Genomic DNA, 21,625 nt, shown 5'->3' on the forward strand with positions numbered 1-21,625 from the left:
GACTTCTGACTATTACAGAGACATTAAATGTCTTTTATGACACATAGCTGCATAAAGAAATAGGATTGATCTGTTATTCACAGTTCTGCCTTCTGAAAAGCTGAGAGACATAAAGAGAGAGGGAACAGTCATAATTCAAAGATGGCTGGTGATCTGGTGGTGGTGGTGGCAGAGGGGGTTAATCCCGGTCCATCTGCCTAACAACACCTCTCCCTCTCTGAGCGCAGGCCTTAGATCCACCTGCACTGAACCAGGGGCTCTCAGCTAAAGATTTGGGCTGACCTGCATGAAGGCTCCCTGCAGACTTTGCCTCCCTGTATTCCAAATCGCCAATGCCTGACTTTGAAGTTTCCAGAAGGAGAGACACCGAGGGGCCTGCAATCTCACCAGCATGGCTGTTCTCAGGATTAAAGGGCACAGATGAGCCAGGAGGTGCTTCCTGGCTCCGAATGTGCAAGCTTTTCCCCCTCCCCAAAGCCAGCGCTGATGGATTAACAGACAAACTAAAGGCAGCAGAAAACACACACAATGCACAAACAAAGTGTAATGCGGCGCCAGGTCCTAAGAAATCAATTTGTGAATAATAACAGAAGGAGGGGGGACGCTGGTTTTGACCCTTCTTTTCTCCTCCTTCTCCTGCCACTATGCTTGTTCTTTTAACACCATATTTAGTTCTGCACCCCGAAAAAACTAAATTTGAATAATCACTTAGCTTCTTATAAAGCAATATTTTGTATCCAGTATTTATTTTACTGCCGTTTTATTATTGACATACATTGCTGTGAAAAAGTATTTGCCCCCTGAGCAACTGCCAATTTGGAGAACAAAACAATATTGCACAAAGGGAAGCCAAGAGAAAATTTAATTGGGTGAAATTGGCTAACACAGACTCCCATCACCCCTGATAAAAAGTAAATGCCACCCTTAAATCTAATATCTGGCTAGACAACATTAAACAGCATCAACGGCAATCACCTTTAATTTGATTTGAGTCTTTGTTTCTTTGCAGTCCTTCAGATGTCAACATGACTCTGTGTTTTGGATTATTGCATCATACAATTACATTTCAGCTCACGGTCAGATGCTCGGACAATCTCTTAAAGAATTATCTAGTATATGGGACAATACAAGCTACTTTTCAATAAGTCACCGAGGCCACCACAGGCAGCAAAACGCTGTAGGCATCATGATCACATTATTACAATATACACTGCTGTATTTGCTTGACAACTGATACAGGTAGACAACCACCTTACAAAAAGTTACATTTTGACTCATTTGTCAATAGAATAAACCAAGGTTTGGGGTCATCACATGCTTTATAACAAACATGATACAAGCTTTGATGTTCTTCTTAATGAACAGAAGTTTTTGCCTTACTACTATTCCATAAAGTCCATTTTTGCACATTCCCTTTCTTATTGCTGAGTGATGGAATGTGACCTTCACTGATGCGAGAGAACCCTGTAGTTCTTTGAAAGTTTGTCTGTGATTATTTATAGCTTTCCAGATGAGGTGCCACTGTGCACTTTTAGAAATGTTGACCGCTTTTGGGAATATTCACTACAATTTTTTTGTCTGTTACGATAGTCACTGTGTCAGATTACACGATTTTGACTAGGGGTCGACCGATTATCGGCGCCGATATTAAGGCCATTTTCAAAACCGATTTGCCGATAAAATAATTTAATTTTGAAATGTGTTATTTTTGGCTCTGACGCAGCCACCTCTGTCGGAACTCACCACTCTGTAGACTAGACCAATGTCCCCGCCCATCTGATTTGTTGGGAGTCACGAGTCCGGCCAATCAACGCGGAAAGCTGAAGGCACTGAAAGTTTTGCAGTCTCACACCGAAAGCACTTGCTGACTAAAGCAGCTTCACTGATCACGGATCAGTTTTCTCTCAAAATTAAGGCAGCAGCAGACTTTGCTGAAGTTGCAATAAATCACTACACTGAAGTTGCAAAACACCTCAATATAATAGGGCCCTGTGATTTCCGCGATACAAAAAACACGGACGGAATTTACTGTATAAAGCGGAATGCCACAGAATTTGTCAACTTAAAAAATCTAATTAAAAAGCAGGTCAGTACAAATCAAATCGAATTTCAAACCACAAAAAGACTACTTAAATGAAATGAATCCTGCGTTTCTCTAAATGAATGGCGAAGACAAGTGATTTAATTTACCACACACACACACACGTGACGCTTGAGGTGTTTTCAGCCTCAGCCGCATCATTATATGAGGACATGATTGCATAAACATCATCTCCATAGTCGCTTTATGAGCTTTTTAACGCTTCAACTGAGAAAAGCTATCGTCATATCATAAACACACAGAAACGCAAAGATCTCCACGGCAACCCATTAAAATAAAAGTTCGGTTTTTCATAGGGCCCTACAATGTTATTTTTGTTAAACCGTAAATAAATTGAATAAGTTTGATGATTTCAATTCATTAGAAATGCTTTTTGATTACTAAAATTTAATTTAACCATTAAAATAGTGTCTTTAAGTTTTATTATTATTAATGTTATTATTAACAGTTCTCCGATTTAAAGATATGTTTAAAAACATTTAAAGAAAGTATATGTCAAAACCCTTTGTTATTCTTAATTTTGACATTAATTTACATTTTTACACTAGACATAGGCTATATATCGGTTCAAAATATCGGTTATCGGTCTACTTGATCTGTAATAATTGGTATCGGCATCGGCCCTGAAAATGGCATATCGGTCGACCCCTAATTTTGACTCCTAAAATCTTGTCGTGTCGTGGACAAGAAACATGTCAGACTATCAGTTGCTTTCCGACCAGTCATCGTGTGCCGTCTCACACACACACACACACACACACACACACACACACACACACACACACACACACACACACACACACACACTCACTCGCGCACACACACACACACATACACTCACTCACTCACTCTTGACAGAACCCGTCGTGGAGGACCGAAATAAATTAAACATGCTAGTCTTTTTATAGTGATGTCGTGAAGCATCGCAGACGCGACGTAGCTTGTCGCCCACTATGACACACTGTACGAGATGAAATGATCAAATCTTGCGTCCCGACGCCCGTTGAAGTTTACGAATCCCCATGACACCCTACGTCAAACGGATTGTGCCAAAATCGGGCTAAAATCATGTAATCTGAACCAGGCATAAGAGTCTCGGACTCACTCAAACTAAAATTTGTAGGTTTTGAAGACTATGGGGGCAATTACTTTTTCACAGAGACAATATTTGTAATTTTTGACTTTTTTTATAATATGACTGATTTATGAATTATATTTTTGACTTTTCACATAATGACAATTGTGTTTCCCAGGTTTCCTATGGCTAAATTTTCATTGTGATTACTTTTTTCACGGCAAATGTACTTGAATGTGCATACAAAGACCATGATAAATACATATTTACAATCAACAGAACAAGTGCACCTGATTCTAGCAAGGTTCTAGCAAACTACCTCAGCCAACTGCTTATTGGTGGAGTGGATGGGTGGAGGGGGCAGGACTGATGGGCAGTTTGCCTGAGCTCAGTGCACAGCTGCAGGGCCTGCGGGCAGACAGATAGAGCCCCACTACAGCAGGTGCTGACATTAATGAGAGTGATAAACCATGAGAGAGAATTTATAAATCAGTAAAAAGCTATGGTGGACCAAACCCTCTGCTGGCATCTGCCCATTCTGCTGACCTGTGGTTAAATAAACCTATTATGAGGGGAAGAGTATTTGTTGACAAAAATGACGTGGAGCCAGATTCACCATTTGAGGTTATTTCAATTGTCAGGTAGGCTTGAGGTTGAGATGAATTGATGTTTTTGAGGCTGCCGGAAAGCCATCAAACATTCTCAAACTTGATTCAAAAAATGAAGAAAATAAGCTCACTTCTGTCTTTTGTGTCACCAAGTGTTTGATCAGCTATCTTCTGAGATTGGAGAGTAAACTGTACTTCAATGAATATGAATGAAGATTAAAAAGTGGAGGAGCAGAATATGGCCTCTGTGTCTGTACGGAGATCCAAAAACGTCTATCAGCATCACTTTTTATGTTAGCTAATAAATGAATGGTGCTATGAATTTCTGAAGAAAACTGTGAGAATAGGAACCATTAGCACGGCACATATCTGTGACCACCACTGCACAAATGTTTAAATGGAAAAATGAGTAAACAGCTAGACATTGCACTTGGTAAAAGTGTACTAAAAGCCATTAAGCTATTAGGAAACAGACGCTCTCCTGAAGGATACAGTGCAATGACCTTAGTGAGAAAATAAAGTGGTATAATTAAATCAGATTAGCTATATGATGGCTAAAACAAGATTAGAATTGCATAATTACTGACGATTATTTCTCTTGACACTGTAATTATGATTATTAATACTGATTTGATTTGTAGTTAATAATTTTGTGCAGCCTCAAAATAATTTACCATAGTTTCTGCCAAAATACTACCCTGGAAATCCAGAGCTCTCACAAGAGCACAAGTTGAATTTGGTCAGCGAGTTTACTCTGGCGTCGAGTAATGATACTCATTAAATATGCCCCTCGATCTGAGCTGCACCAATCACATCGGGTTATCTGATATAGGCGGGCCAGAGGCGAGCTAAACAGATGACGACAGCGCTGTGACGTCAAAGTCATTAGTAAACATTGCAAGATGGCTATGGGATGAACACCAGTTGTTTGAAACGGCTTTGGCCGCTACAATGAACGAGTTAGACTTGGCTTTTTATCTAAAAGAGGAACAGAACACGGCGCTCGAATCGTTCCTTTGCAAGAAGGGCGTTTTTGCTGTTTTGCCGACCGGATACGGCAAGAGTCTAATCTACCAGTTAGCTCTGCTGGTAGCCAAGTGTATGGGGCTTGTTGTGATTGGTCGTAGTGTTATCCAATTGCATGCAGTGAGATTATCAAATGCATGCTTGGTGCCGCCCCTCGAGCTGGCCAATTTTCATTAGTCGATGCCAGACCATTAATCTTTCAGTTTTAGGTCTTGATTTCCAGGCAACCAAAATACTATAGTGAACCCAGTTACTAGAGATGCAAGATACATTGACAACATTGGTTATAGGGTTATCAGGTGATATTGGAAATATAAATGCTGATATTGGATATATATTAATAATATAGATTTCCTTTGCTGTCATCTAACACTCACTTAAAATGAATCTTTAAAAGCACTAATGAAATAACACCCTTAAATGTAATGTTTAGAAAATCTAAAAATTTTCCATACTGTACATTATAATGTTGTGATGCTTGAATTCATTTGTAATATTTAAAATGATTGATTTTAGTTTAAATAAATTAAATCTAAAGAAAAAAAGTATAGAATTTTAATAATCAAACATTTATCAGTTAAAAAAAATAATTAGTGGCTTATTGGAAGTGGAAAATTTAAAAACATTTTTATATTGGCGTATCACTATAACAACTGCACGTCATATTCTTCATGTAAGATACAATAAAAAAAAATAAAAAAAAATGGTGTAAACAATTATACTTTACACAGTTAATCGCAGCACCCATAATAGTAATCGTGATTATTTGGGATTTACCATGCAGCACTAACTGAAATTGTCACACACTTTTAGAGAGAAAGGGGACAAATAATCCAGAAGCTGGCATACGTGCTTATAATCCTTTGCGTCACTGACTTAAGCTGGGAACACACTAACGACTATCTGAAACATTCTAAGACTGAACTGAACACACTTAGAGACTGTTTCCAACGACTGGAGCAGATTTTAAACACCAACTGTGTGCAACTATCTCTGACTCTGTGCGTTTGGGCATGGTCAGTCGTAAGTATCAAATTACATTCATAATCGGCCTTACAGTCGTAAAAGTGTGTCCCTGGCTTTACTTAAGATCCCCTCCATAGAGTCTGCATCAGCTGACCACAATTATAACCCCCCCTCCCCCCTCCCTCCCTTTCTCTACTGTCATGGTCATGGATTGGACAGTCTGGAGGACTTGAACTCGTCTTTGTTCAAATACACATCGGGTGATAAACTACACTGGGAATATTGATAGCAGTTAAAGGATGGAGCACATAATAGCTCCATATGGCTCATCTAAATAAAACAACCATAAGCTGTCAGAGCAGAGCAGCGGCTCCATGGAGCGGCAGAAAGGTGGAAGCGCCGGAGGACGCCTATGATGTTTAGCCTTCCACGGGGCCCAAGGTCAAACGCAACCCTGCATCTGGCCAGCCATCTGCTCCCCGCAGCCGGCCGACAGAGCCTGTCACCACCAGCTCTGCTCTCCAGCCTTGTGGGATGCGTCTTGATCTCTAAGGGATATCTGGGTAGACAGGGGGCATGAGTAAAAGGGCCTTGCACAGGTGCTCTGTGATGCATGTGTGTTTCCAGCTGATTTTTTCCCACTCTTCATGTCACGTCTCCCGTCTCATCTGTTTTGTCTTCTCTTAAGTGATCTCTCTCCGATTTCGTCATCCGCTTGTTTCTCTTTTTCAATGCGTTTGAAAAACTCCCCGTTACCCTTTCCAACTGTGATACTTTTCTATCATTTGTCGCCTGCTCGCCGTGAGACTTGATTTAAACAGATTGTCTGACAGATTGTCAGATGTTTCCTTTAAATTATATTTGTATGCTTCTAAAAATCAACAGACGCTGATGGCCTCGGGTGAATAGTCCAGCCAAAATAATGAAGTTGGATGATATTTCAATTTTCTGTCAAATCAAATCATTGTCCTTCGGAAGGGCTCACCTCTACTTCAAGCAAAATTTCAAAAAAAGAGCAGGACGCGAGGAGAAAACAAAATAAATTGTTTAAGTGACTTTCACCAATTCAATAAACTTATTCCCACAGGTTCTTACCTCAAAAGATGATCCAATCAGACAGCAGGACTGCAGTCGTTTGAGGATAAAGGTCTGGATCACTTAAGCGGAGACATTCTTCAACCGACCTAAGAACAAAGACAACAATAATTGATCAGTGGTGAACACCAGATTTGATTTGACCATAATTTTACTAGGGCTTAAAAGTTTGGGGTCTGTAAGATGTTTTTTTTTTTTTTTTTTTTTTTTTTTTTTTTAAGATTAATTCTGAAATATTTCTTAAAAATTACAATAACCTTTTTTTATTTCAGTATATTTTAAAATGCAATTTATTCCTGTGATGGCAAAGCTGAATTTTCAGCAGCTATTAGGCTATTCCATTCTTCAGTTTCACATGATCCTTCAGAAATCTGACTTGCTGATTTCTTATTATTATTAATGTTGAAAACAGTTGTGCTGCATAATATTTTTGTGGATACCATCACACCATAGTTTCTGCTACATCTGAAGTACGTGTTCCTATCTAATATCTCCACAGACACACAAATTAGGCCTTTTCATTCATAAAATGTCTGTTTGTGTGATCACCACCAGTTAATGAAGCTATAGACTGTCATCCCAGGACTGTGACACTAAGACACAGATCCAAAACTAACAGAACGAGCGCTTAGAGAAAACAATGTCTTTGCTGAGAAGATGATGAACGCGCTTTTCACTTAACATTCATAATGGGCAGATTTCGAACCAAATCTCTACAAATCCCCCATCGGAAGCTGCCCAAATCTCAGGGCATCTCAGAGCGCAATCTGCTCGTCCAATCTGCTGTGTGAGAATGAGACACTAGCTCAAGCCAGCTCCTTACTGACAGCACCCGTGTCTCAACAAATCTCCTGTCTCAGCTGCATCTCCTTATTCTCTTGGTCAGTCTGTCTGCCTCTCTTTAGCTCTCTCTATGTACCTTATTCTCTGTCTCTCACCCCATTTTACATAAAGACAGGCTGCAGACACAGAGGAAATGCAATACTGCAACATCTTGTATCACCAGAGAGTAATATGAATTACAAAAAAAGAAAAATTGATCTAATAACAGCCATGTTTAATATTGCAAAATGATTCTCAACTTGCAAATCCCCTCCAGGGCAATGTGAATTAGTTATGCTCATGTAGAGCGGTCTCTTAATTCAGCAAATTCTGCAGCACTACCTGCATTTGTTAAACGGCTTTCAAATGGCTGAAGTAATAATGAACAGAATGAGAGTGTAAAAGTGGCTATTATACAAATATTACATACAAGCATTTTTATCATTTGTTTTTCAATTTAAATTTACAGTCTGAAGAGTGAAGAAAATCACCTGGTCAGTGCTTGACACAAATCTTCTCTGCATGTACTCAAGTTAAAAGACTGGATTTGGGTGAAATCCAAAGCTCAGTGTGGAAAATGCAAGATTTTTTTTAAGGGACAGTTCTCTCTCTCTCTCACACACACACACACACACACACACACACAAAATGCAAATTCTGCCATTATTTTCTCCCTCTCAAGTCGTTCCAAACCCATATGTTGTTTACTTTTTCAGTGGAACATAAAAAAGGAGATATTTTTGGTGCATCTTCACACAGTGACCATGTCTGTTAAAGTCACAGTTAAACAGATATAGTGACAGATCTTTTCTTTTGTATTGTGACACATCAGAGCGTATGCGTCACATATGAGAAGTCTGTTATCTTTACCGGAAGTTCCAGTTATGACATTGATTAAACATTAAGAGGTATAACCAAATTAAAAAATATAAAACATTTAAATTGAAACATGTGCACAGATAAATTGTTCACAATAAGATATAGAATATGAATTTACATTTTTATGCCAACTTTACGCTTAAAAAAAAAAGTTTTAAAATTAGTCAATACAACGTGTGCTATTTTCCAAGTCATATTGTGAGGAACAGAGCAACATACCAACACTGTTCCTCAACAAAGGACATTATTCACAAACTATCTTCATCTCCAGTGAGCAAAATAACTCAATCCACTGTCTGCAACCCAATCATTGAGCTGGATTCAAGAAACGGATCAATCTAATTCGTTCATGACTTGTTCTTTTGTGCCAGTTCTTTCCACTGAGCCTGTTGATCCTTTCCACAAATCGAACAAAACAATTTGTTCACGAATACGATACGACTGATTCCACTCTCTAGTTCAACTCACTGACTCATTCAAGATTATTAGTAAATAAAGTACATTTTGTTCCATCTTTATATGACTTTTCTTTTAAAGCATCATAAATCCAAGCGCAATGGACTTTACACCTTCAGAGCCAACACCTCAAAGTACACCATGTCTGGATCAATGCAAAAAAAACAAAAAAAAATCAGTACAGTTCGACTACTGCTGAGGAATAGGAAACCTGATCTTAGATCAGCATTTCAACACAAAAATGTTTCTCCAAGCACAGTCCTTGTAAACCCACAGTCTGCAGCGTACAGAATACGAGTGGCGCTCCGCCAACATTCCTCAAAGGCTTTTAAAGCACAAACCCTGATAAGAACCCTGGCCAGCTGGTCAACCTTCGCTCCTTACAGTTCACTGCGAGGCTGTCGGGGAGGAAAGGGCTAACAGCTAAACCATCCATCCTGTATTTTTTCCAAAACCTTCATCTAAAAACCTCATGCTTAAAAGTCAGAGTGTACATGATGCTGATACGTTTTACATGACTTCAGCCAGGAGCATACTGAATAGAACCAGAGAAAAACAACTTAAGTGCATCAATAACAGTATATTTAGAGGTTACGTGATGCTTTTTAGGAGTTCAGCCAGAGACTTACTGGAGTTGTGTGCCACTGCAGACTTCAGTATACATTAGGAGTTCCATTTAAAAAAAACAGCACTATTACATTATCCAAATGTCTTTCACATTATTTAAATGCTTGCAATTTAGCAGATGCTTTTTCTACAAAGAGCCTCACTGTTCAAAAACTAAAAGGACAGGACAGCCAGTTTTCGTGCAATAATCTGGAGTTATGCGTATTGATAGAAAATAGGAAAACAGATTTGAGATCTTCCTCTGGTCACCGCATGGTCCGGAATTTCCGAATTACCAAATATCACTACCATAGGAATATCAGACTCTTTATGGATTGTCATTATCGTTTCACTCTTTTTTCCTGCTAGTTTTCACAAGCAAAAGTTGCTTTGAAACTTTTATCTATCTGCTTTTAAAAGTGGGCATGTGGTCATTCAGAAAGAATCTCACCCAAGTCTAAATTTATATCCGAAGGAGAAAAAAAGTGGGAAAAAAGAAAATGCTGGAAACGTTTATGACAAAACAAATCTGAGTGAGCCATAGGCAGCATTCCAACATCTATGTGCGTAGATTAACTGTAGAGAGTGATTTTATTACTCCAGCTTGGCTTGGTCTTCCTTTTTTTTTTCAACTCTGTACTCAAGTACTGCTGCTTATTTAAATCACACTCCAATACAGCACATCTTAGCTATAGCTTTCAATGAAAACGCAAATTTTTGGCTTCTCCTTAGAATCTATTTAAAGACACAAACCAAATTCATCCAAACCGCGAGGAAATGTGCACAAGCTGAGTTTCGTCCAAGCTGAGAGAAGTTCCTGAAAGGAACGTCTGATTCGCTGAGCCGCTGAAGTTTGATTTAGTCAGAGAGCCTGAGGCGGGAGGTCTCATTATCCCAGATCAATCTCTGGAGAGAGGAGATCACCGGGGTGTCGTACTAATGATAAATAACACATGGACATCATCTCACCAAAACACACAGATCAGGATAAAAAAAAAAAAACACACACACACACACACACACAACACACAAAAACGTCCAAAAACTAAGATTAATGTAATGCTGAGACTAAATAATGCTCAAGTCTCTTGTCTTTAATGATGTACTGATTCTGTCCAATATGATTAGATACAATATTGTGTAATTAATTCAAAATAAAACACTAAAAACTAAAATCAATCATTTTTAAAGGGTTAGTTCACCCAAAAATGAAAATTCTGTTATTATTTACTCATCCCTTAATGTCGTTCCAGATTTTCGTTCATCTTCGGAACACAAAAGCAGATTTTAAATGAAATCAGAGAGATTTCTGTTCCTCCACTGACAGTCTATGCAACTACCATTTTGACGCTTCAAAACTTTCATAAAGAAATCGTAAAACTAATCCATATGAATTGTAGTCAATTTTCTGGAGACACAATCACTTTATATGATGAACAGTTTGAATTTAGGCTTTTACATCATGCATCCCTAGTTGTCTTATGAAACTTTAGTGAGATGATCACAGACGATCACTGAATGGTCCTCGCTGAATACCAAAACAGGCATCAAAAACACCAATCAACACAAACAAAAATCTCCGACTTGCAAAATGTCATCAAAATTAGTTCTCTCCATCCCATCCACTAATGTTTCCGACCACTTTTAAAACCTTTACCACTTGCCAGGAACAACTTGGCAGTAGTTGTTTCCGTTCCCCAAAAAAAGCAGAGATGTAGGTCAGGATTCTATTTCAGCCCAGTTGAGGACGTCAGGCCACCATTTCCCCCTCTCTCTCCATCTTTCTTCCCCCTCTCAGAGTGCAAACGATTTGACCCTGGTCATCTTCCACCTTCAACTTCCCTCTGGAAAAAAAAAAAATCAATGGCTTTGGTATTCAGAACACATTGCTCCTGCTTAACCTTTGACCTTTCGACCCAGTCAGGCTGCGTCAGGACTCATGAAGAATATGTAGACTTTGTCTAAAAGAGGTCAAATGTTTTTTTTTTTTTTTTTTTTTTAAAGTAACTTCACTTAAAACACTGCAAGGGTGGTCTTGATGCAGCCTGGGAGGAAAGCATAGCACCTTAATTTTCACTGGAAAAAATAATAATCAAACTGAAATGAGTCATTCCAGGAGATCAAACTTTTAGATTAACATATTCCTTCAGCTGCTAACCTGAAATCACACTATACACGCAGTGTCGCTATCTTTCTCTCGCTCTTCTTTTTTATATGAGACCCACCAGGAGACTATTACGACAGAATAATAGCTGTGGAAACGATTTTGCTAAAGAAACATAATATTATTAAAGTGAAGTACAATCTGCCATTGTCCCTTTCCCATCTGCTGGTGGTGTGTGATATGAGAGATTTATAGAGCAGTTCAGCATGTTAGTTTAACTGATGGTGCATTCTGCGTGATAATAACCTGCTGATCGTCACAGAGGAATGAGATTAGCTCTTCCCGTCTATCTACACGCTATTATCATGCTAATTGAGAAATAACCAAAAAAATAATCATCTAAATCTGAACTGAAAGCAGCGTTGCTGTACCGCCAAGCGCTATGGTTAACTGTGGCTGAATGGTTTCCTCAGCGAGCTTTTGAGGGACACATTCAATGGTCACGTATGCTACAGCCACCAGTTAATTAACAGGGCATAAAAGGTAAAGGATCCTTCTGAAAGGTCTTGCCCATGTCGTAACCTCAACGCAGATATTGTATTTTTTCAGATTCTTATAAATTATGCTACCATTTAGGGCTGCACAATTAATTAAAATAAAGTAATAAAAAGGAGCTCCAGACACAGTATTTTAAGCAGTCTCAGAGCTGAATGCTCCACACAAACTCCAATTTGCTTATAATGTGCCTTTTAATGTGAGTTAATATGCATTAATGCGCTTATAACGTGAATTCTGACATTTACAAATTTCCTTTACTTAAGTCATTATACAAATAAATAACAACACTGAGACACAGAAAAGGAAGAGATGTCAGCAACGTAACAGAAGAAATTATGACAATAAATTCCTATTAAAATTCCAATATTTATTAATAATAATAATAATAATAATAATAATATTCATGTGCATATCATTTGTAGCCATTGACAAACTGTTCACTTATTTATATCTAATATGTTGGGTAAAGGTGTTTTAAAAAACAAATAAATAATAAATATATAAAATATATATGATATTGCTAATATTAATTTAATATTAATGCTGATACTATTATTTTCTTTAATACTTTTTTTTTCTTACTCTAGCCAAGCAAAATATGAGATGTGAATGTTTATAATATCACAATTCAAATCGCAATTGCATTATTTCCAAAAAAATATAATAGTATTTATTTACCAAATCATGCAGCTATATAGATTATCCGTGGTGGGGGGAAAAAGAGGCTGCAAAAAAGGGCTTCATGTAGCAAAAACGACCTCAAAAGCCAACTAAATAGGCTTGTAAGCCCATTTTCACCCTATATTTAAGCTCATATATTCCATTTGACACACCCTAGGGAAGAAGTCCAGTTACTGTTAGTATATGATGATGAGATACACTGGAGATATTTTTAGGGGATCCGTCTGGAGGGAGAGGTGGATGGGATGGGGGCAGACTTCATTATTTCATGGAGTTTTGAACGCCCCCAAGTAATATCCACTGTGATCACTATATATGCTGACACAAGGGAATAAAGAGAGAGAGAGAGAGAGAGAGAGAGAGAGAGAGAGAGAGAGAGAGAGAGAGAGAGAGAGAGAGAGAGAGAGAGAGAGAGAGAGAGAGAGAGAGAGAGAGAGAGAGAGAGAGAGAGAGAGCGAGAGAGAGAGAGAGAGAGAGAGAGAGAGAATGAGAATGAGAATGAGAATATCTGGGTATATGCCTGTAGTGAGAGATGCATTAGGGGTAATATCAGTCTCTGTGGTTGAAATGTGTTTATGGTGAGTTGTTTTTCATACATCAGAGATTGCTCCGCAGGGATGAGCTGCAGGCCAACACACAGATAATGTGAGAAAGCAATAAAGCGAGATCAAATGAAGCAGCCTGGAAGCACTACACCAGAAATGTGTGTGTGCGTGTCTGTGGGAGAGAGATATTTGCTGGTACCTGTTATATCACAAATAGCTTGAAAGGATAAAAGACCAAAAAAGACTGTGATGTACATGCATTTCCCTTCCCACATGCACAGTTGAGTCATCATATGGTTAACGGTGGGACATACTTGTGGAATCTGAGGCGGTTGTGGGGTGGGGGGTGGGGGGGGGAGGAGTCAGTGAGCGCTCTGGCTGAGGGCCAGGGGGGTTATTTTATACCCCTTCCCCAAGTCTCAATTCTGGCCCCCATGTCCACAGCCAGACCTAAAAATAACCCCAGTCTCTAAAAGAGCGTTTCCAGAAACATTGTGCGAGAGGGGCGTCTGTTTCTAATCTGAAACTCAACAGGGTCCAAACCAAACCCAGGTTATCTGCACACGCTCACAGAAATTGCCTCAGACGTACAAAGAAGATACTGAGCTTTAAACCTCAGATCGGCCTCTTTCTCAGAACTGCACGAGAATGCCTTCGTCGTATCTACAAAGGTCATACTAACTTTCTATTTATAGGGGGCTTGGAAATTGGAGGGATTCGCAAACCGCACTAGTGGTACACTACAGAGTTCACACTATAACACACCTGAGGATGAATCACACACACACACACACACACAAACAGACTGTGTTACAGTAATATATTTGCAGGGCTATTAGCAGGTAGGACTGGTTTACGTTATTTATTATGTGTCAAGAGTTTTATTAAATTAGCAGTTCACACAAAAATTAAACTGAAAAATTGTGTCATCATTTGCTTATATCTTGTAGTTTCAAACTTGTATGACTTTTTTTTTCTACAGAAGACATAAGAAGAATGATTAATGACAATAAATGTCTATGGGGTTCAAAACAACCACACTGGACCCCATTGCCATTCACTGAAAAAAAACAAAAACTGTTTGGACATTTAACAATACCTTCTTTTGTGTTCCACAAAATAAAGAACATTCATGGTTAGAAACAAAATTAAATGATACATTTTCATTTCTGGATGATGTTTATGATAGAAGGACATGGACAGATGTTTAAGGTTGACTATCCGCATTAATGTGGAATTCAACTGATATGCAGGCACATGTGTGTGTGTGTATATTGGCTAGTGTACAAAGATTTCAAAATGGCTCATACAACCAGATTTTAGAATCTGAAAAAAAAAAATCATTTTTAAATAATAGATTTATTGTTTAAGTGTTACATAATGTGAAGCCGTTTTTGCATTGATGACAGACTTGATTTGTATGAATAATCTTATCTTTTGGTTTACATCCATCAAGGTCCAAATAAATCAAATGAAATGAGATCCTTTTTATTTCCGAAGAATTTCAACAGATTATCCAAAAATAGGCATTACAGCATGTTTGTTCAACAATAACCACTCTTCACTGAATTTCCAGCAAAATCAACTATATCTACTGTCACACTTAAAATTCAATTTAGATATGCATGTAATTCTCGTTGTATTAGATATTTATGAAACCGTGGTGGCATCATGGTTTTCTCAGAACTCGCATAATGTTTCTGTGCAAATTTACAATTACCAATTACCATTGGTCCCGAGGTGACTTTTAGTGGATATATGCTTCACTAACGTTTGGCAACCAAAAAGTGTCCAGACACTTTGTCTTTAACAATTTATCTGTATTATAATTCAAACCTAATTTATTTGGACAGATTTAAATTCTTCTAAATAAATATGGCTAGGTTTGTAATGCAAAGACATTCATTTATCATGTGCCCAAAAACGCAGACTAAAACCTTGTATCATGCAACTGAGTCATATACATATAATATATATATATATATATATATAGGCTATATATATATATATATATATATATATATATATATATATATATATATATATATATGACTCAGTTGCATGATACAAGGTTTTAGTCTGCGTGCCCCAATGCACACACAAAATAAATTGAACTTCTGCTGTGTTTTGGGGTTGATGAATGCTAGTCCAGGTTGAGTGACGGGTGGTGTTGCGGTACCTTGAGATTCCACGGCCTCTGTGAGAAGAAGAATCTCCTTATCTTCAGGCTGTAATTTCCTGCTCCGTTTCACTCTTTAGAGCCATAAAAATTTTCATTTTAAAAACATGCAGTGAGGCAGTCAAGTCATTTATCCAGCACTAACTCTGATGAGCGCATTTCAGATGCTCTTTATAGCCGCCTATAAAAGTTACAGCAAAACAAAACACAAACAAACCTGAAACACTCAGACTTTTAAAGGTCACCGTCATGCGAGTAATATAAAACACATACATAAAAGGGTTTTTTTCCTCCCTCAGAGAACATCAATAATGCTAAACGCTAAATGCTAAAAGTTTTGCTTTCTCTGAGTCTCGCTTGTTTGTGTATCACCATTTGTGAGAATTTACTTGCTCCCATTTTGGGAGCTTTGTGAACTTTTTAAAAAACAATCGGCAGTTCCAGCATTAAAGCAAACACAGAATCAATAACCGACATTTAGTGAGGCTGACTAGTTTATATTTTATAGATGTAGCAATATTAAAATTCTGGCTGATACCAAGCTGATATGCTAATTATACCAATTAATTTACACTATTTGTTCTAAATAGTTTAAAAGTAAAAAAAAAAAAAAAAATTGTTTTAAATGTTATAAATGAATTCCGGTTGAAATCACAACATTTAAAAACAGTATTAAAAATAGATATCCCATTTTGAGATTTGCTAAAGATTTAAGATTACATTTAAAAGTGTTTTTAAATTGTAGTGTTTTTAAAGATTAAATAAGTAAGAAATCTAAAAAAATAATAATTTAGTAATAATATAGTATTAGTATAGTATATGAAATAAATTTAGTAAATTAACATGCACAATTAAATATCCAGTATCAAACGATACAATAAACTAACCCCCAGTTCCACAGACCAGGATTAAGCTAGTCCCAGACTAAAATTATGTTTGAGCTGTATTAACTGAAAACCACTTGCACTGACATATCTTAAAATATGTCAGTGCCATTGTTTTGTCTTAAGATGCACACCTACTTAAATTCCCTAAATTAACTAAGGCCTAATCCTGGCTTAATTTAAGCCCTGTCTGTGAAACCAGGCCAAAATGTCTTAATAGCGGTCGTATTTTATTTATTTGTACAAACTAAACCCTCATGGAAAAGTCTTCAAATTCATTCCACAATTTTAAAAGTGCATCTCGAGACCCCTGCTCCCCTTCTGTTGTGCGCAATACAATAACCAGTCTTATGTAAACACTCCCTCAGAAACCCATCCAATCTTCCATCAGGTGAACCCGAAAGCAGGTTAATTATCCAGGGCTTCCAGTTCAGTCAACCCACCGACTAGTTGATTTAAAAAATGTGAAGTATTGCAAATCCCTGGAAGGAAGCTCTTTAAATCAGATTCCATCGTCTAAATTCATTAGAGGGTGATGAAAGCAACATAAATGGCTTCATAATACCCTATATCAGATTATCCATGTATGAACAATGCTTAATCTTCCACCACAAGTGGGAAGAACGGTTAACGTTACGTCCTTCCCGAGGCATTCTGGGAAATAAACATATTATAAAGGAGCCCAGAGAGTTCAAAACCAGATTAGAAAGTTGAAGGCTCACAACAATTCCAGCACAAGCAGGTAATCAATGCAGCAGGAAGAGTTGTTCCATTATAAAGTGATTAAGAGATCATTTAAAGCACAATCTGGAGCAACCCCAAGCCCACCACCCTGGAGTGAGACAATCAATAACCTGTATGTATGGAGAACAGTAATTAAAACCGAGAGCTGCAGTTCGCAATGCAGGTTGGGGTGGGAGAAGGAGGGGTGGGAGAAGGAGGGGTGGTTCTGGCTTTGGATGGCGGTTTGAGGAGGAAAGCTGTTCTGGACACACTTGCCCGTGGAAGTGAGCTCAGCTTTGAATTTTAGCATTCCAATGTGACGAGTACAAAAAGGTGTCTGTGTGGAGTCTGGAGGATGAGGATATGGCTGAATATTCAAATGAGGTAAAACGGAGTAATCATGACTCCATAATCAGGTGGAAAACGAAATTCGCTAGAAAAAAGAAATAATAAAAACAATGACACACACCAGCGATTTCACATGGTTATCACTCAGTCTCCATTTAGCTCGCATTACTCAGCTAGTCTTCCATTCTTAAAGATGACAGTTTGTGTAGGCAGCAACTTTTTTCCTCATGAATCACAATGCGTGCGTGACTATGTGATCCACATGGTGTTTTTTTTTTTCATGGAACTGACAGAAAAAAAAAAAGTATGATATTTACAAGGTCAAATGTCTCACCTATTTAAAGACAGGTTTATAACTGCTTTTAATTGCATTATAAAATATTATTCAGGTAATCCTTGTAATCACAGTCTAAGCGACAACAGCTTTTGATCGAAAAAATGTAACCGCCGTCATGTCTATTTTGGCAAAATAGCCATCTAAGGAACAAAAAACCCTTGCTTTGGACCTCAACAGACATCTGTTGGTGATGAGGATTTTCAAATCTATTTTGTCTTAACTTGCAGCACCTACAAGCAACTCATTACGCACATGAAAATGAATGAAACATCATTTGTAATTAACAAAGCTGTTGTACTCAGCAAGCGAACGGCCTTTCGTTTTTCTGCGTGTAATCTCTCTTAATTTGCAAACATATCTCTGTCTTTGTGTAGTGTCTGGACACACTCCATCTCAGCGTGCTTTGCAGGAGTGGCCAGTTCTCTGTCTCTCTCCATCTGTGGCTGCTGTGGTTCTGCGCGTGATGTTTGACAAGAGGTTAAAGTTTATGAAAAATGGCTTACAAATCTGCTGGAAGCCAGGCAGTGTGTCCAATGGCAGAAGGGAGCTGAGAGCTGAGGCTTGTAACTGCTCTCAGTTTTACATCACTCTTTTTATTTTTTTTTACTGGGTTCAATGCTTACTCACCCAGGATTCCCAGCCCAGTGCTAGTTCTGCTACTAGTGAAAGCACATGCTTCAACTAACACCTCCAAATGTAGGCCATTTTTCCCCCAGTTATAAAGCTAAGAATAGTTTTAAAAACATTTTAACATTTTCAGACAAGAATCAATCACTTTATGCCACAATACAAACATAATTTCCTCTTCCCAAATCAAACTGAACTGATTATGTGCAGGAAAAATCAGAGGCCTTATATGCAGAAAACCTTTCAGATTTGTAAAACTGTGGATCAGAAGTTAGAACCAGTGCAAAATTTCATATAGAAATCCTAGTCAGCGGAAGATTGTGCGAACATAGATCCCCACCCCGTCTGATCCCCAAATCAATCAACCATATGAAGCTTACAGCACCTAGTTTTACTATGCATATTCTGAGCTGCATATAACCTCCATATGCCCATCCATGTGATACTACTGGCTTTAATCTTACAAGACACAAACTATAAATGACATTTGTGCTGTCACATTACATTGCTAAATGTATTCAGTATTCTTGTATCGTTTAGAATAGAAGTAAATTTAGAATTTAAAAATATTGTAAAAACCACTGATCTATATAAATGACCGGATTGCTCATGACATCATAAAAAGTGAAGCCACCGCGCTACCATACTGGTATTTGTTCCCTCACATTCTTTTGAATTAATAGGAAGTCATCTGATAATATCAATTTCTGATGATATTTTTTGTATATTCAAATTACTATTTCTGCTAATAAACCCAGATATATGTCCATGCTTAAATTCCTCCTGTGGTGAAAATCTAGCTTTTAATGTTGTTTATATGTCTATGTGGTGTTTTTAATATGCTTTAAGACAAACCATGTGCAAATTCATAAAGTTAACACCACTGCTGAGTATTTTCTCTTTAAAATGGCAGTGAACCAAAGCAGGCTCAAAAACGCGCTTTGAAATCGCTGGTGTTTCTGACGTCACAAACTACCTTGTAACCAATCACGACAACGTGTGATCGACAACGAGTGGGTCTCTGAGCTGGTGTGAGTGAGTGGAGGCGGGGCTAATTTGCATATATATATATATATATATATATATATATATATATATATATATATATATATATATATAACCGCGTATACTAAATGAGGCAAGGGTGTAGAATTACATTCAAGCTATTTCCAGGCATGAAAAAATATATAATAATTTAAATATGCCATTTTGGTGATCAAAGTTGAGTTTTAAGGGATAAAATTATTGACTACAGGGGGACTTTAATATTTCCTCCATATTTACTTACATAAAGAAATACATTTTGTGTTAAATCAGTTTACCCATGTCGTCAGTGTGCAGTAGACACACCCATCTTAATGATTTCTATATATCGCTTATCCTGCCCAAAAAGACCATAAACATTACATATAACATCCAAAGTAACAATTAATTAACACATACATACTAATCATGTCCCAGAGATACGCTGCAAATCAAGTGATTTTAGGTAAAGGTTTTGGCTGTAAGCAAAAGCAATGATGGAAGAACATGGAACATGTATGTGGCATATGGCAGCTCGAACACTTCCGTTGGCTTTCCACCTGTTGGCAGTTTAAAATGCAGTGAGCAATCCAGTCATTTATATAGATCAGTGGTGTGAACGCTCAGTCTAGAGTGTGCAGATGAGTCGTACATATTTCACCAACTTTTTTTTTCTTTTTTTTTTTATAAATTTTGATTGAAATAGCATACACACATTTCACTTCCCATTTTGTGCATGCGGAATGTTTAAAGGTATAGCGGAGGATTTTCTTTTTCCGGGTGGATCATCAAGACTATTGGTCCTCCTAAGTGTCAATCATTCTGGTGATATGTTTACGTAAGGCCGTCGTACGTGCTCGTGCACACGATTCACACGATGGCGTGCGCTCAAAACACAGGTTGGGCTTCCCACTGATGCCTCAGTCTCGAAGGTAAAGTTTGGCATGCTATTTGGAGAAATCCATTTAAAATCACTGCTAGTAAAAGTTAATGTAAGATATTAGCTCGTGCATGCTCTCTCGTGCACACGTTTAATAGGCGTTCCCTCTCGGGAGCAGGTAGTGTTGCGCATGTGCATTTTTTCAAAAAGTGGAGAGGGCGGTTCTTTTCTAAAATTCGGGAAAATCCTCCGCTATACCTTTAAGTCAAGTCAAGTCACCTTCATTTATATAGTGCTTTTAACAATATGGATTGTTTCAAAGCAGCTTTACAGAGATTATAGGAAATTACCGTAACAGATTGTTTAGGCTTTACAACAGCTCTAGGATAAAGCTATTCTCCAGCTAAAGTTAGGTTTGATGGATTGATTCACCCTTCCCTTCCCCTCCCTTATATTGTTTATATACCAGACCCCTGGTTGCTTTATTTGTTTCCTAAGCAAAGGTATTATGGCTGCTAGTTTCAACACTTACAATGAATTGTCCATTTAATTTGATATCAATACAACATATTGACTCCATAAACAGGGAACGCTATGATTGTTCAGACATTTGTTGGAGAACTGGATGTTGTGAAACATGTTTTATCAACATCAGTCAGTTTTTACTGAAAATATGAAAAAAAAACCGGGACAAAAATCACGCACAGCACCAGCATAAATGCTCTCAAGTAATGGACTCGAGCATGCAGGCTCTTCATACAACAATTAAAAATGTGAACCAACAAGCCTTTATACTAACAGGTGATTAATCAAGGATCACAAGACCTAAAAAAAAAGGTCATAAAGCCATGGAACAAAAGGCAAAAGAAATACAAAATACTAAATGTGAGAGTCTAGGTTTAAACATACAATAATAATAATAACAATAATAAATAACAATCATAATGACACCTGCATAAACCAAAGAATGCATAAACAAACAAAAAAACTTAAAGAAACAGACGAATATCTAAATCTTCATATAATCCCTTAGGTGCTACAGTATCTAAAGTGTAAATCCAAAAGGTTTCACGTTTCCAAAGCAAATTATTAATGTGACCTC

The 21,625-nt window shown here is 37.7% G+C and overlaps 1 protein-coding gene across 5 annotated transcripts in view; it reads right to left on the minus strand.

Annotated features, from left to right (window-relative positions):
- sema6cb (semaphorin 6Cb) overlaps nucleotides 1-21,625 on the minus strand; it is a 146,992-nt gene that overhangs the window by 119,214 nt on the left and 6,153 nt on the right. For 3 of the 5 annotated variants that reach the window (XM_079894534.1, XM_079894538.1, XM_079894537.1), the window contains exon 2: nucleotides 6,872-6,960. The gene's annotated coding sequence lies outside the window, so the exon portion shown is untranslated. Of the gene's footprint in view, nucleotides 1-6,871; nucleotides 6,961-11,291; nucleotides 11,479-21,625 lie in introns of all 5 variants that reach the window. The other 2 variants (XM_079894536.1, XM_079894535.1) reach the window with 2 other exon arrangements.

This window comes from Squalius cephalus (assembly GCF_949319135.1).
Source record: "Squalius cephalus genome assembly, chromosome: 15".
In the NCBI taxonomy this organism is placed as follows: domain Eukaryota; kingdom Metazoa; phylum Chordata; class Actinopteri; order Cypriniformes; family Leuciscidae; genus Squalius; species Squalius cephalus.